The sequence below is a fragment of the Ascaphus truei genome, chromosome 15, assembly GCF_040206685.1.
Source record: "Ascaphus truei isolate aAscTru1 chromosome 15, aAscTru1.hap1, whole genome shotgun sequence".
Classification (NCBI taxonomy): Eukaryota; Metazoa; Chordata; class Amphibia; order Anura; family Ascaphidae; genus Ascaphus; species Ascaphus truei.
This window is the reverse complement of record NC_134497.1, coordinates 7,695,672-7,713,100: the sequence shown is the minus strand read 5'-3', so window position 1 is coordinate 7,713,100 and position 17,429 is coordinate 7,695,672. Positions and strand designations below refer to the sequence as shown.

Sequence of the window (17,429 nt, the reverse complement as noted above, 5' to 3'; positions counted from 1 at the left end):
TAGACTGTGCTTGGATGGAGACAGTTTTTCAAGCACCATAGACTTTGTCTTAAAACCTGCTCCCCTGACCATGCCCCCCCCCCCACCCTGCTGCTCCCCCCATCCTCCCCTTCACTCTGCTCCCCCCCATCCTCCCTCCCCCCACAGTGCTCCACCCCCCTGTGCCACCCCCACGCCCCCTGCTTCCCCCACCCTCCCCACGCTGCTCCACACCCCCTGCTCCCCCACCCTGCTCCACCCATGTGCACCCTCACCCTGCCCCCCTACACTCTGCCCCCTCCATCCTGCTCCCCCCCCACCCTGCTACACCCCCACTCCCCTGCACCCTCACCCTCCCCACCCTGCTCCACCCCACCTGCTCCCCTCCACCCTGCTGCTCCCCTACCATGCCCCCTTTATCCTGCTCCACCCCACCCTGCTGCCCCCACCACCCTGCTTCACCCGTGTGCCCCCCCTTCTCCCCTCCAATCTGCCCCCTCCACCCTGCTCCCCCCACCCACATTTCTCCACCCCATGCCCTCTTTGCACTTCCCCCCCTGCCCTCCCCTTCCTGCTCCACCCCACCCTGGTGCCCCCAACACCCTGCTCCACCCTTGTGCTCCCCTCACCCTGCCCCCCTTCTCCTCTCCACTCTGCCCCCCCACCCTGCTCCCCGCACACACCCTACTCCATCCCCACCCCCTGCACCACCCACCCTGCTGCTCCCCCACCATGCCCGCTATCGTGCTCCCCCTCACCCTGCCCCCACTTATCCCCCTTCACCCGGCACACCTTTCTCCCCTCCACTCTACCCCTCCTACCCTAAATGGCTGCCTTTCAGTGTCAACCAGTCCTTTAGTCAGTGTAACTCAGCAGCTACAATGTATTCTTATATCACTGTACTAAGGTAACATTATCTATTGTTTCAGTTTGCAGCTTAACTGCTGGGAATATTGGCAACAAATGATCTCAAACAGGAAAGTGTTGCAACGATCTTACACCACTTCTGGGGAGGTGGGCTAAAACCTGCTATAGAAATCAAAGGATGCTCAGAGTATTAAAACGCACTATAAATGGCATTAAAAGTTGAATAATAATCAAATGTAGTAAGTATTATCTAATACTACACACCTGATTAATTAAAAATAAAAATAAAACACACGTAGAATATTGCATGGATTGTTCCTTTAAATAAAACTGAATGTTTCAAATTATGCACATTTTACATATACTTTCAATTAGGTAAAATGTTGGTTGTAGTTTGCACTTTAACTTGTAGGAAAATATGTTAACTACAACGAGATTAGCCAGTTGTGGGCAATAAGCCACTCTCATTACTGGACATTGCAGCCGGTTAATGTTCTGAACGTGTTATTGACCCTGGAGAAGTGTACATTTTTGTGTCTGTTGTATTATTATTTTTTAATGGACAAACATGAGAGTTCTTCATGGGTGAAATAATACCGTTAAAGCAGGGGTGGCAACTACAGTTCTAAAGGGCCACCAACAGGTCAGGTTTTAAGGATAGCCCTCCTTCAGCACAGGTGGCTCAATCAGTCCCTGCTTCAGCACAGGTGGTGTAGTCCAGGGGGGGCGCAAACTTTTTTACCTGCGCCCCCCTGTCGGCTGTCCCCTCACTCCCGCCCCCCCCCCTAACACCCACTTACCTGCGCTCCGGCGTCATGTCGGCACGTTGCCATAGCAACGTGACGTCACATGACCTCGCGGCGACATTTTGCCACCGCGTTGCCATGGCGACGCAGGAAGGAAGCCGCCGGAGCCTAGGTAAGTAAGGTTTACAGAGGCCCTGCAGCTCCCCCGGCACTTAATTTAAGTGCCTTCGGGAAGCGCGCAGGGCCTCTGTAAACCCCCCGCCCCCCCTCCGGCTGTCTCGGAGTCGCGCCCCCCAGTTTGCGCACTGTTGGTGTAGTCAATGACTGAGCCAATGATGGAGCTACCTGTGCGGAAGCAGGGATATCCTGAAAACCTAACCTGTTGTTGGTCCTTGAGGACTGGAGTTGGCCACTCCTGCTGTTGTTGTCCAAACAATATACTGTAGGTCTTTTTGTCTTGTGTTTACTGTTCACTTGATGTGTACCGTGCATTTCATGTGTGCACATGAAGAGAGCACTGGGGGTTTAAAATCTCTGTACACTATAATTTAATCTTTAAAGAACTCCCACGTTGTTCTATTAAAAAAAGTATCACACTCATACCCCATCTAATTCCATGAATACCCACATTTGTGAGATAGCCTTCCCGGAATGGCAACACCTAACAAGTGCAACAAGGTTTGTGCATATTCATTAGATTATACATAACCAACCCCACACAGAGCAGCAGTTTTAACAATGCTTGTGTGTATGCAATTGTGCATGACCCCTGTGATTTGCATATGACTACGTCCATTCTGCATTCATGTTCTGTAGCAAGCCCAATGAAATCCATGTGAAAGTGTACTGTTGCTGTGGTATTTTATCTATATTTATTAAATCGTACTTTTGTGAGTACTATGATTCCCTTTGTCTCTTTTCTGTGAAATGTGGACAGATTCATAAATGCAATAAAATGGAACACTTGATAACACAGAAATAAAACCAGTTCAGGTGGAGACGACCGAGAAATAGGCTTGGGACCATGTTATCCCGTGTTGTAATTGAAAATATTTGTTCCATAATGGGGACCTTTTTTCAAGATACCCTAAAAACTTCCACTATTATGGGATTGTTTTTTTCTATACAAATGCATTGTTTAATCCCCTGTATGTTTTATTTTTTAGAACATTTTTGTACGAAGCATAAAAACCCTGACTCTGGGGATTCACACCCATTGCTGGTCAAAGGGTTACTATCACTATGTTGGCACCAAGGATTTGGTGGTAGAGGAACATCTTCCTCTTCTTGCTGTTGGGTTTACAAATACTGTACTTACATTGATGTAACATTTGTATATGATCATTTGCAGGATCTGGTCTCAAAATGTGTGCCACTAAATTGCAATATTGACCGTTTATGTTCATATAGTGAGCTTGTAGTTATGAGAAACAGTAGAAAGCTGTTATAGAGTTCCTCTTTTGAGACAAAAAGCATACACAGTGCTGTGTAATAAATATGTCAATGCAAAGTCCAGAAGCGCTTACAGTAATATTTGGGGCTAATTCAGGTATTTTGTGGAATGAAATCATTTTTTACCCCAGTAGATCATGATTACAACAATATACACAGCGCTGTTTCATTATTTTACTTATTTTACTCAAATGTAGGTCTTCCGTACGAGGCCTACGATTCTATAGCATCCATCAAACGCGGAAGCTTATACAAAATAATGCATCTTGTTCATTTTTAATGGCGTCCTAGAGACCACTGGTATGAATGATGGGAATAGCTCTCAGTATGTCACATGTACACTTACTTTGCAAAGTAGTGACTTAACTCCATGGCCCCAGTAGAACCAGAACGCCATTGCTTGTGCGTTGCTCCCATCTCTGAGTAAGAAATGCATTGCACACCCTTTATCATTGTACTGGTTATACAGACAAATTGCCTGTGTATTGGATAGCTGCTAGGCTTTACAGGTGGCATATCAAGAAACACGATCCAAACAGGAGAAATCTCTGCTCACGTTCTGTTTATTGAGTTTTGCTGTTGACAGGTAGATTAAACTGTGTTTCTTTCCTGGGTTAAGCAAGAAAACTAAGACAGATCCCTCTTATCATCGCTATACTGCGCTTAACGGATATCTCAAAAAACAAAGGTGTGACAGCTACAGCAGCAGTTCCATCTTCTCTGACAACTGCAGGTGAATGGGTATCACTACACATTGGGGGTCGTTCATTAAACTGCAATAGTGCCGAACGGGGCACTATAGCATAGAAACTGCTATTGAAATCAATGGGAGTTTCTGTGTAATAATTCCCCGATCGGCCCTATCGCAGTTTAACAAATAATCTCCATTGTCACCCATGAAATTCAATTAACAGCTCTTACCAAGATCATCGATTCAAGTCACCACAATCGTCAACTTGGGTTGGGTAGCGTGCCAGGTTTCGGCCTCCACGTGGACCATATGCCATAAAAGAGCGGCTGTTTTTATTTGGGTTACAGCAGAGGGGGTGAAGCTGTCCAGTGCACTTGCAGGATAAAGATATTGGCAGGCTAGAGTTGAGAATGGTGGGTAATTTTCCTTTGGGGTTACCACCTCTGCAGCTTAGCCAATGTAGTTGAGTAGCGGGCAAGGCTACAAATGTAATTGTTAAAGCTGCAGTTCAAGCTGCCGTTTTAATTAATTAATTAATTATTTCTCCCATTCTATATGTTCATCAATACAATCTGCACACTGGCAAGTGATTAGCTAAGCTGCCGATCGATCCGTTCTCCTATAATCGATCGCTTTGCTCAGGGTTATTTCATTCACTTATTGCACAGCATTGTGGGCAATGTAGTCCAGCAATATCATGTGACTGGGCACTTACTAGATACAATTGATGCACTGCTAGATAGAGGGCGGGGCTCAAGAGCCAGAGCCTATCAGAAGGGGAAGGGGGCTGTCACTTTGGAAATGGTTTCTCTAGAAACAAAAATGGTTGTTACATTAAAAACATAAAAAATGTCTTTCATTTTTTTTTTTTTTTTAAATGCTACAAATATTTTCTCATAGTACAGAACTGATTTATTAAAACACACACACTCAAGCCAGGGGTTTTCAACTCCAGTCCTCAAGACCCCCCAACAGGTCAGGTTTTAAGGATATCCCTGCTTCAGCACAGGTGGCTCAATCAGTGGCTCAGTCTTTGACTGAAAAGACTGAGCCACTGATTGAGTCACCTGTGCTGAAGCAGGTACTGATTGACAAACCTGTGCTGTAGCAGGGACTGATTGAACCACCTGCACTGAAGCTGGGACATCCTGAAAACCTGACCTGTTGGGGGGTCTTGAGGACTGGAGTTAGGAAGCCCATGTCACAATTCAACCAACTTAGGCCGCGTCAATAGTCAGCGCGATGTCGCGTGCGCCGCAAACATAAGGCTGTCAGTCAATGGGGACGGCAATAGAGCGTGCGAGTGCACTCGTGCACGAGAGCCACGGCGCGGCTGATTTTTCACGAGACAAAATCTTATTGATTTTGTCGCGCGACGGCCGGGTCACGTGCGCGGTTCAGCCAATGAGGGCGAACCGCTCAGGCGACGTCACGGGAACGCCTCTGACACGCCTCCCCGTCGCGTCTCCTCCTCCACATCCCACAGGCCATGGATCGCCTCTGCAGCAGGCGCGGCGTGACGTCAAGCGCTTCGTTACGCCGCGCCTTCTATATCCGAAACCTCAGGTTACAAAAAAAAAAAAACAACAACATTTCGTAAACATACAAATGTAAACCTGAAATATATTGAATTTCCAGGCTCCCCGGCAGCTCAAACCTAGGTTAGGCATATGTCACAAAGCATTGAGCAGTAGAGTAATCGTTACTTAGGAACTTGTTACAGCACATTCTCTTATGTAATACGTTTCTCAACTGCATTTCCCGGTGTTATCTTTTCAGTGGAAAGTAATGGTCCGTCCGATATTCTGCTCGTTCAGAAACAATGCAAAAGCAACTTGGACTTCAGAGAGGCCTCTCAGGTTACAGGACAGAGAGGCCTCTGAGGTTACAGGACAGAGACCTGGAAGGTTCCAAGCTGGATTTGTATCTATCCATCCCACACAAAAGCAAAGAGTTAGTATTTGTTAGTATAATGCTGCATATTTATAACTAATGCATCTACAAAACCAATGTTAATGATTTTGCTTGAACAAGTTGACCAGACAAAACAAAGTAATTAGGCAATTTTTATGCTCCCATTATGGTATGTTGTGAATCCCCTCTTGCATTTATCTATCTCCTTCCGATCCAGCTTTGGGGACCCCTTAGTTCCTGAAATTCTTACTGGACAAAGTGCGACCGGTTCCTGGCGTCCAAAAGGGAGGTCTAAATCTCGCTGGCCAATGACGTTGTGTTTTCCTATTGCCCCCCCGTGGGGATTTAAGCGACCAGGAAGTAACGGTGGCCCTTTCCCCAGGAAATATCTCAAGAAACAAGGGGATCCCAGGTGCTGAATTTTTTTGCGGGTCAGCTCTGTAACCCCCTGCTTCGCACCCATGTTAAAAAAAAAATTCAATTCAATTAAAAATTTCAATTTGGAATGTGCATTTAAATAATGTACCTTCTATACAATATATGTACAGAGGAAGAGTTCATTGAAAGCCATTAGGTTACAATGCCTTCATTCATGCAGAGTATGTTTCTATTCTTTCTCAGGGTTTCTTTGGCTGTATTCCACAAAGCCCTTAGACTGTAAATAGAGTGAGGATTTTAAGATTTTCGTACCAAGAAAAAAAAATACAAGTGCTGCATCATTAATCCCGCAGATAGTCTTGGCTAATAATGAGCAGCAGAACAAAAAGGCACTCATAATAAAACAATTCATCATAATCCCATCTCAGAAATACGTCGGAGTTAGAATTTGCTCCTGTAATGTCAGCGCTGGGTTTTCTGAGCTTTTCAGGTGATAGGTGTGGCTTGTGATTAACTCTTCCGGCAACAAACAGGGAAGAGGCAGCATGAGTTAATATTAGTTTTGATGTAAAGTGAAATACAGGGCACCGTGGAGGTGTGGGGGGGAGAGGGGGGGGGGGAGGGGTTAAATCTCACAAAATATATTGTTAAGATCATATATAGCTTCTATAACTTACAATATCAATAATAAAAGTTGAATCTATGGTAGAGGGTAACCAGTGTATGTCACATACTGAATTATAATTGGTCACTCATCCACTTTGCTGCCATGTGGCCCTGTACAGCCCTCTGTATCAATACTGTGCAGGCCTTTCTGACAGCAAGTGGTTAATTTATTTGATTGTAAATGTTCTTGTTTGTTTATCTTTGTAGATAATTTGAATTTTCCAACAGATGTAATTCCACAAATACGACATTTGCGCAAATAGTATTTTATGATGTTTGTCAGGCTTCCGTAAAAAACGTTCTTCTGCCAGCATCTGGCAACTGCCCTCTGGACACTGGAACACAAAGAAACCAAAGGGACCTTTCTTAAAATAGGTTTTTCCCATAGCATCAGTGCATGAAACGAAATCAGTAGTGTTCATGGGTAATAGGGTATGGAAGCAAATGTGTATGGCATTATAAACTCCCCCCCCCCCCCCCCTCCTAAAGTATTGTATGCTTCACAAATAATCTTAGCTGGTTTAGTCACATGGACACACAGGCCCAGATCTATAAAAGGGTGCTAATCTTTAGCACGCCTCGGCTACCGTTCATTTCAATGGGAGAAAGGGTGTGCTAAAGCTTAGCACCCTTTGGTGGATCTGGGCCATGGATTTATCAGTCAATGACATTACCATGTAGAGTTGTGGTACATTACCATACCTTCCAAGGGATACCTTTGCAAATTCTTCATAGATGATAGCATACTAAACTCTGAAATTCATGCGGGCATTGTCACGGTAGCTTGTGACAGGTTGTAATTTACACCAAAACTATATATAAATATATATATACCTGGGTTTGAACTGGGACGAGACTTAAGATATAATAAAGTGATTTTATTCCTTGATAAAGGTGAACACAGCAAATATGTACAAATAACAGGCAAAATATAGACACTTACTTAAAGATTATGGCAAGAAAGCCAGCAGGATTACAGACTGGCCACTTCTCCCATATTTCAGCTGACATCACAGCAAAACAGGCAGGACACATGCATGAAGACATTTGCATGAACAACATGAACAACAATGGATAAGGGCTTGACCACAGATTATATACCTTTTGTGGCCCTATCCATAACCTTAAGTATAGGTGATTGGTTTTCAATTACCTCCAGCCACTCACTAACGTGGGAAAGCATTCTGACCCATGCCCCCCTGCTAGTTGGCACATGCGCAGTAGAACTCTGGGGTCTCATTTCTGAAGCCCCACATTTGCATCAGGAATGCCAGCCAGTCTATCCATTTGGAGTTCTGGCAGGAAAACCTTTGTTGAAAGGTGTGAAGTGGGACACTTAAAGACTGCTCTGGCTTGAGCCTCCTCCGCCCTTAGGTAAAAAGGGAGGGTGACAAGATCCTTTGAACAGTACTTAAGTCCTAGACATTTGGGCGTCTCCTAGGGCCATCTGCTACCTTATGGCCAAAAGAATTTCCTCTGGAACTTATCCATACCTTAAAATACAATATAAAGCATAAAACATAAACGTATTAAAATATCCGGTTCCGTTGGGTCTAGCAGGTCCAAACTTCCCAGTTCTCATTGTCAGAACTGGGACACCATGTGATCCAAAAAGCGACTTGCTACGACCTATGGAGCCGGAGTTACACAAATGCACATTAAATCATTTTAATACAAAAATCTCCACTGAAAAAGAAATCTCAGCTTTTCACTAAATCCCCATTGAAAACAACGGGCTCCGCCGCCATGGGTTTCAATGGAGCAACTCCGCCGTTGTAGTCAATGGGGTTTCCTACCATAGACTTTCAATGGGGAACCGCCGCCATTGAAGTCTATGAGAAAATCCACAAATCGTTACAGTCGTCCATACTCCGTCTGGTTGGTCTGAGGGGGCTGGAAATGGGCATGCATTAAAGCCGGAACCTTGGCTACATGTCACCCAAATCCCATCCCTCTGGGCATTCCAGAACCGGAGATATGGACTTACACATTTCAACATTTTACACTTAGTCATTTTTTCACCATGCGGTTTTTCTCCCATTGGAATCAATGGTAAAAGCCCCGAACTTTCAAGGGGGTCCCTACTCCGTTGGGTTGGTCCAAGAGGGTCAAGGATGGTTCTGCAGTGATGCCGGAGCAGTGACTACAGATACCCCAAACCTTGATCCTCTGGTCCCTCCGGAACCGGAGATATGGATTCCTAAAATTCAGCATTTCACACTTGGTCATTTTTCTGAGCCGTTTCTGCCGCCGCCGGCAAAGCCTATGGCGCGACCCGCTCTATCTGGTTCGACCCTTATCGGGGGTCCAGGATTCGGGGACCCGGTTGTGGTCGAGTGGGGGGAAGCCTAGGAACTAGGGGCAAAAAGAATTTTATTTCTAGGGCCCCCAGAACTGTTTATTCCCACGCTAATTGACGTTGAACTTGACTCAAGTGATTTTAACTCTTTTAAAGGACATTGTATCTGCTTTGCGGTTAAGCGGTTTGGACGGCAGCCAACTCATTCCTGAAAAGCTCTTTCGAGGGTTTCTCCATTGAAGTCAATGAGCCCATAGACTTTCAATGGGAAACCGCCGCTCTCCCTCGGACGCCATCTGCTGGTCTTCTCAGGAACCGGACTTCACAGCAAGATTCACCATTAAAAAGCATTGAGCCCTAATGGCGGCTTATGGGAACCTGCAAAATGGTGCCTGAAAAGGCGGGAAAACTTCACAAAGAGCTATAATCATTAAAGGACTATTAACCCTTGTGCTCCCGGATGGATTCTAGTGTGTGTGTGATGCAGACACTGACTAACACAGACATTACAATGGAACAGGGGAACGGGAAAATACATTTACAGGTCATAACAAGGGTTAAATCACATTTCTGGACCTCAGTCCAGTTAACCTTGTCTCCCTGGTGCGGTCAGGGGTGGCCAAATGGGGTGCAACCCCTTTAATACCGGGCCACCCCCTTTCTCCCTCTACAGGCATGTAGGCTGTACATTTTAAGAAGAGACCTGTGATGATCTGCGTGGTTTGTTCAAAATAATGTAATAAATGAAGAACTTTCATGTTGGTCTATTGAACAACAACAAATCCAAACTTACCTGGAAAATAGCTACACAGCTACTAGAACTCTAAGCGACAATGATATTACATTATGTAAAGGCTATGTGTTATTATTATTATTATTATTATTATTATTATTATTAAGTGAATACCTTATATAATAATTTATAAAGAGAATTAGGAATGTGAGAGAACATTACAAATGTGTTTGTAACGTTAAAGCTGCAGACCAAGCAATATCCTACATGTGTTTTTTTGTTTTTTTTTAAATAAATCAGCTCTGTACTATGAGAAAATACTTAAAAAAACAAACTCTGAATGTAATATTTAATGTATTATAATGCAACAAGCATTTTTTGTTTCTATAGCAACTATTTCCAAATTCACACCGCTTTTTGAGCCCTGCCCTCTCTCTAGCAGTGCACCAATTGTATCCAGTGACTGCCTGGTCACATGATCTTCCCCACAGAACTTTGCATCTTTGGTTCTCTTCTGCTGCACTGACGGCCATTTAGTGAACCCCCCAGAGCCGAATCTTCGTCGATCGATCACAGGAGAACGGATCGATCGGCAGCTTAGCTAATCACTTACCATTGTGTGGATTGTATTGATGCACATATTAAAGGGGAAACACTTTTTTTTTTTTTTTTTATAGACTGCTGCTTTAAAAATCCTTTGTATGATTTTGGAGGTAAGCTCCTGTTCCTGCACAATACATCCCACCATCTGGTGCACAGCACCAAAGGAAATGGATCACAGGGACATGAACCATAGTAATAATATTATCCAAGTAATAAAAATCCAAAGGATACCAGAGAACACCCATTCCTAGAAATTGAGAGGGCTTTGTTTGTCTCTCACCAAATTCATCCCCAAGTGCCTGAGGTGATATGAGGTCTGGCATTGCAAAGGGATTTGTGTCTAGATAATATTATTCCCTGGAAATCAAGCATCCAGATATTCTAACCAGCTACTATAAAATAGTCTATTCATTTAATTCCTTATCAGTGGATCATTTTGCAGTCTTATTTCCTCCACAAGTTTTGACTAAACTAGTAATATAGCATATTTGACTGGAAGATGTCTCTGGATCTATAAAGTTCACTATTTGTATTCTTCCAACATCTTGTCTGTTGTCTCAGCAGACAGGAAATAAGACAGGCCTTGTACAGCAGATGTTGAATACCGAGTTCAATATGCCTTCATACTATCAGAAATTTCCATGGCCTGGCAACGTACTGGAAACAGAGTCGGACGCTGCGCTAAAAAGGTAATGTGATACTTTATTTCATTGGTCAGCAACAGGTGGGCCGGGGGCTGCATGTGGCCCGCAGGCGGTCTAGTACAGGTCACGGCCGTTTCACCACAAGCAAATGATCGCTGGCGCTTTGCCGCATCTCACCCTGCCGCCGGGACCTGCCGCTGCCGTCGCCGTCCACTTTGCAGCTAGAAAACTGCCTAAACCCCCTACCTTAACCCCTACCCTCCAAAAAAACCCTACCCTAACCACTAATAGCCCTTAAATTAAACCCCTAACCGCGAAAACTTGTTAAATTAACCCCCTACCCGTATCTGCTAAAACCCCTTAAATGAACCCCCTACTCTAACTAGTAAAACTTACCATAGAAACGGTGGTTTCAGTGGCGGACCGGCTGAGCCAGAAGGCCCGTCTGCGGCCAAACGCTGACATTCATTTGCTTGCGACCAAACGGCCTTGACCATATGTGCCATTCCGCCCGCAGGGACTTCAGCTGCGGCCTCTAACCATGCCGCCCCAGCAGCCTGCTCTTCCCCTCCGACATAAATATATACGCTGTGTTCTTCCAGCTGTGTAGTGCTCTTACTCGACTATGTACCCTGGACACAATTCCATGCTATCTAACACCCCCTAACATTCACACACCCAAACCTTTATGGGATCAGTGGTGCGGCTGGACCATACTCCATTTTGATGTATACGCAATCCCACAACGTGCAGCCACTTTACCTTTTGTTTCAACATTGCCCCTTATTCCGTCTAGAGTGTAAGCTCTCCGGATCAGAGCCCTCATTACCTTCTGTATGTTTGTGTGTCCGTAGGCCGCGGCCATGGTCAGCGCGATGCGTGCGGCGCAAACATAAGGCTGTAAGGCAATGAGCAGGGCCACAGAGCGCCCGGGCACAAGGGCAACGGCGCGGCCGATTTTTCGCGAGACAAAATCTTTTGATTTTTTCGCGCGATGGCCGGGTCACGTGCGCGGTTCAGCTTATGAGGGCGAGCTGCTCACGTGACGTCACGGGCACGCCTCCGTAAGGAACTGTGAATCACAGCTGATTGGGGACGCCTCCCCTTCGAATCTCCACAGATCCCTGTGGTCACGGATCGCCTCTGCAGCAGGCGTGGCGCACCTACTGTATCCGAGGCTTTATTTGTATGTCATGCTCTTTATGTAAGCCCGCGCTTAGAGTGACTGCGACACGATGGTGACGCTTACGTGATGCTGCAGTCACTGGAAAAATCAAATTAAAGTGACTTCCAGCGATCGCGATCAAGCCATCGCACCGCTGCTACAATAAGCGCCACGCGACGGCGTCAATACATTTGTTTTGACGCGAAGTCGCTGTCGCCGGCACTATAAGCGCGGCCTAACTGATGTCACTCTGTACCCCGCTGCGGAATATATTGGCGCGTCACAAATAAACCATAATAATGATGAAACCCGGTACTTACTCGGGGAGATATGTGGAAAGTTATATGATCCCGCACATGCTGTACCTGGATCTGACATAGTATATCACTGGGTTTAAATTATCTTTGCGTGTATTTGATTATTTGCTCGTCCAGGATTGTGGCTGTTTTTACTTGGGTTTTAATATATCGTCGCGCCCCTTCTGCATTGATATTTAATAAAATAATACATTTTCTATGACAGTCTGACCATCCTTTTGTGGGCCACATAATGAAGATTTCTTTTTTCCCAACTTCTCCAGTGGTGCTTTTTTTTTTCTATATACTGTATTGAATTTATATATTCTGTCGACCACCCCCTGCCTTGATTACTGCTTTAAATCAGGGGTGGCCAACTGCAATCCTCAAGGGCCACCAACAGGTCAGGATTTCAGGATATCCCTGCTTCAGTAGCAGGGATATCCTGAATTTATGACCTGTTGGTGGCCCTTGAGGACTGGAGTCGGCCAACCATGGTTTGAATTAATTATCTTTAATCATTGACTAATTGGTTTTGAGTGTAAGGTTGGGGGTAAGGTAGGTTGAGTTATTTACTTCATATTGTTGTGCACCTTTGTTTTGGTTTTGTAATATTTAGTATCTTTACCCTTAACCCTTACATTGCCCTGTTGATGTACCTGGTACATCATGAGAGCCAGCATGTCAGGACCTCTTGTGACGTATAAGGTGATGTCAGGCGCTCGTTTTGTAAGGGAGATCTTGCTCAGCTCTCTGACACGATTGGCAATGGAAGTGTAGGGCACTCCGTCATCATCCTGGGGTTGGTTGTTGCGATCACACGGTTGTGGATCCAGAAGTCCAGCGGTCGCATTTTTAGCAATGGGAAAGTATTGTTATATTGCAGATCACAATGCCCCATCTAGTGGAAGCTTAGAATTGCTGCTATGACTAAGGGCTCGTTCAGGGAGCCAGCTGAGGACTCGGAGGGAGGGCGTGCGGGAGGCAGTGCTGGGAGTTTGCTGGGCGACATGTGATTATCCCCCAGCAGACTTTTCAGCGTTGGGGAGGGGGCGGGGCTACAGACGGCAGGGTAAAGTATCCAAGTTGCAGTCATGAAATCATTCTGAAGAATGATTTCATTGGCTGCCTTGGTCCCTGTGACACTGCTTCAGCTCCAAGAAACGAAATTTTCGTTTACTGAAGCTGTCGTCAGCGGCAACTCCTGGCTTCGGAGGCAGGGCAGTTGCTACCCTGACAACAAGTATTCAAATTGAATACTTTGTTGCTCACGGCAGCACGCACGTCAGCACGCCCGCACTCCGAAGCCAGCACCTTGAACGAGGCCTAATACTGGCTGCTTTGTGCATCATCGTTAAACAAGTAAGAGCAGTAAAACTAGTTGGTGAGGCACATTTCTGCTGCTACACATATGTGCAAAATTGGAAATGGCATTTTAAATTGCGCTTTTGTGCGGATATGTACCACCCTGAAATGCATAAATCTGCCCCATCAGCGTCAAAAATTATTATTATTACTGTATTTATTTTTGCCACACAGAAACAGGCGGCACTAGGCGCACAGATGGGCAGAGCTAGGCACACAGAGACGGACGGTGCTAGGCGCACGGAGACGGGCTGCGCTAGGCGCACAGAGGTGGGTGGTGCTAGGTACACAGAGACGGACGGTGCTAGGCATACACAGATGGGCTGCACTAGGCGCACAGAGACTACGCTTGCCGCACAGACATGGGCCGCGCCTTAGACGTGCACAGAGACTGGCCGCGCTAGGCTATTCGAAGCGATCACGTGATCCCTTCCGGACCGGAAGTGAAGGCGCACACGCGCTGGGGCGGGTCCACCTTCAGTGTAATTCAGGGACGGGTTCTAAAGAAACAAGCAAATGGTGTACAGCGCACAGCCTAAGGCAGCGGTGCGCAAACTGGGGTGGCGCGAGATTAACTGCTGGGGCGTGGGGTTTACAGAGTCCCTGCACGCTTCCCGAAGGCACTTAAATTCAGTGCCGGGAAAGCGACAAAGGCCTCTGTAAACCTTTATTTACCGTGGTTCAGCCGGCACCTGGAGACACATTGCCATGGCAACTCGGCGTCAAATGACGCCGCACGGTCATGTGACGTCATGATGCCCAGACGCCGCGAACCACGGTAAGGAGAAGGGTGGGAGGGGGACACGCGGAGAGCAGGACAGCCGGCAGGGGGGCGTAGGGAAAACAGATTGCGCTCCCCTGGCCTAAGGGCCTCTGAGGTGGCAGCTTCCATTCCAGGCGCTGCACGAAGTCGCTATGTATCAACCTACAAATGTACTTGACGTAGCTCAGATCTTTCATTATCTTTCATATAACAAAATGTATTATTTTCACAGTATGGCTATTATAAATAATATTACACTAATAATGCATACTTACATGCTCATTATAAATAAAAATAAACCTTCTGTTTTCATTGAAATTGTGTCAATCACGTATTGATCATGACGCCATGCTTCACCACCTTCGTACACGCGACTCACATTTTATCAAGGGGTGTACTACTTTTTAGCACTGAAATGTTAACGCACAATAAAAATCCAAATATAATCTTGGTACAAACTAGGGCCCCATATTTTCTGGTCATCGTTATCGGTGTGCTGCAGGCTAAAGCTACTAAAGAATAAATGTCCAGAATGATCCGGTGCTCTAGACCAGCGGTGCACAAACTGGGGGGCGTGACCCCCAGGGGGGACGCCAGGCTGCCTGCGGGGAGCGCGCAGTTTACAGAGGCCCTGCGCGCTTCCCGAAGGCACTTAAATTAATTGCCGGGGGAGCTGCAGGGCCTCTGTAAAGCCTCTGCTCTAGACACAACCTACTCCATCAGCAATACAAATAACAGTATATGAAATCCAGAACCTCCTTTCCAGAAGATGAGTGTAATATATATAGAAATAAGGAAAATAGTGCCTAGTGGTATATCACACCACCTATAGAGAACAATGGCACAATAATAAAGAAATTGAAACTTGTCACAATTCAAGGGGGTCCAAAAAATGGTTAACTGGCATATTTATTCCTGAGTGCCCATTTTCCATCCTTCTACTCTGTGGAGGTCCTTCGGTGTGCAATCCGCTGGGGTAAAAATCAGTAGAGGAAAAGGTGGAATTGCGGAGCACCCACTGTATCCAGCCGGGTAGGAAAAATGATCTAGAGGGGTCTCTAAATAAAAATATATTTATTAGGTGACGTGCTTTATCAACCGCAGTGTGCATGAAACGCGTTGGTGCTTTTTTGTAACCTCATTGGTGGTTACATGTGACCTAATAAATATCATTTTTAGTTGTTGACCTCTCTTGATCCTTTTTTCTACCCTGCTGGATACTGGTGTTGCTCCGCAAATTCCACCTTTTCCCCCCCAAAGCCACTAAAGTGCTAGAAAGGAAATACTCACATTGGGCGGAAAAGCACAGGGAAAATGCAACTCTTAAAAATAATCAGTATGATTGAAGTTTTCATTTGGTGCAGTTTGTGTAGCAACAACCACAAGTTCTAACAGAGGAAACTGCAGCTGTCTCTGAAACAGATTATTGTACAAAACATAAGCATCTATTTTCTGGGGGTCAAAGTTTATCGGTTTCTGCCATGTGTTGGTACATGTTTTTGTTTGGTGACACACATGTATTGGTGAAACAATATGCAAATAAATGTGCGAGCTGGGATTGCTCCTTTAATGAGCTCTGTATGATACTCCTACCCTATTGGTTAATAAAGATCTCCTTAAAGTTCTTACTTGCTGAGCCTAGACTAGCGGTGCGCAAAGTGGGGGGCGGGAGATTTGGCTAGGGGGGGCGCGGGCAGTTGCAGAGGCCCTGTGCTCTTCCCCCAGGCATTTCAATTAAATGCCGGGGGGATGGCGTGAGACCCCTCCAACTGTTAACTTACCGGGATTCAGCCGGCTGTGTTGCGTGGCATGACCCCGCAGCATCATCTGACGCGGATGAAGGTAGGCGGGGGTCGCGAGAGAACCGGGGGGAGAGAGACAGGGGGGGGGTGCAGCACTAAAAGTTCGCGCCCTGACCTAGAGCAAAGATACACGAACATACTGTTTTCTTTTCTGTGCCGATCACACACTCCATTAGTTTTATGGTTAAGAGTAAAAACTCGATTTTTTTGCATTTTTGGTACCATTTTCATAATTGGCCAAGTAGGTAGATAACCCCGTCAGCTAATAAAGGGTCCCATTGTCACGTCCATAAGAATTCTCTACTGATACAGTAGGTCGGTAGAGATACATTGTAACAGGATTCATGTCGGCTTTGGAACAAGCTTGTTGCCGTTTCCACTGCGGCATTACATTAAGTGAAGGGGTTTGTGACCTGTAACCAGGAGAGGGGAAAGGCAGGTCATGTGTAGGCTGTTTTGATGAAATTTTATTATTACAGCTTTAAGGTTTTCCGGCATCAGTAGGAAAATGTGAGCAGTCATACGGCGAATCACGTCTGTTCAGTCCCTGGCTGCGTGCTATTATTAGTTGTGGTTTGTGTGTCACTTGAAGACATCTTTGGTGAGACATCATGGCAGCAACCTGCAGTTGATCAGAGAAAACATGATGAAATGGGGAAAAAGGGGGGGAAATAATCAGCAGTTTGGGGACAGTCCCACTTACTGTAGCTTACAGAAAACATACCAAGATAACTCGAGTTCCTGTAACACAAAGGTAATCATTCTTAAGCCTAAAATGTTCTGTTGCTCTGAAAGGTTGTCTTTTCTTCCCCAGTAAGAACTGAATTGTTCATCTTCTCCTCCCTTGGCCTGTCCGCTGCGGCCCCTGGGACGATATCCGCACGGTTATGCACACCTCCTGCCTGTAAAAGGTAGCAAAGATGGAGAAGGAGAGTGGAGCAATGAATGGGGATTTCTGGCTGGAATTCAAAAGCCCTATCGGCCGATTTGGTAGATACTAAATATAATAAGCCGGTGAAGCTTTTAAGTATATCCCAGCTTCAGAGGCTCAGTCGACGACCTATGC

The 17,429-nt window shown here is 45.7% G+C and overlaps 2 long non-coding RNA genes across 8 annotated transcripts in view; one reads left to right on the top strand and one right to left on the bottom strand.

Moving 5' to 3' along the window:
* Nucleotides 1-5,517: 5,517 nt before the first annotated feature.
* Nucleotides 5,518-17,429, top strand: part of LOC142466463 (uncharacterized) — a 46,684-nt gene continuing 34,772 nt past the window's right edge. Inside the window, exons 1-2 of the long non-coding RNA XR_012788163.1 lie at nt 5,518-5,688; nt 10,893-11,017. This is a non-coding gene — a long non-coding RNA (uncharacterized LOC142466463). The remainder of the gene's footprint in view (nt 5,689-10,892; nt 11,018-17,429) is intronic.
* Nucleotides 15,894-17,429, bottom strand: part of LOC142466461 (uncharacterized) — a 50,168-nt gene continuing 48,632 nt past the window's right edge. For 6 of the 7 annotated variants that reach the window (XR_012788159.1, XR_012788156.1, XR_012788157.1 and 3 more), the window contains 2 exons: nt 17,088-17,265; nt 15,894-16,985 (listed from right to left, as the gene is read on the bottom strand). This is a non-coding gene — a long non-coding RNA (uncharacterized LOC142466461). Of the gene's footprint in view, nt 16,986-17,066; nt 17,266-17,429 lie in introns of all 7 variants that reach the window. The other variant, XR_012788160.1, reaches the window with a different exon arrangement.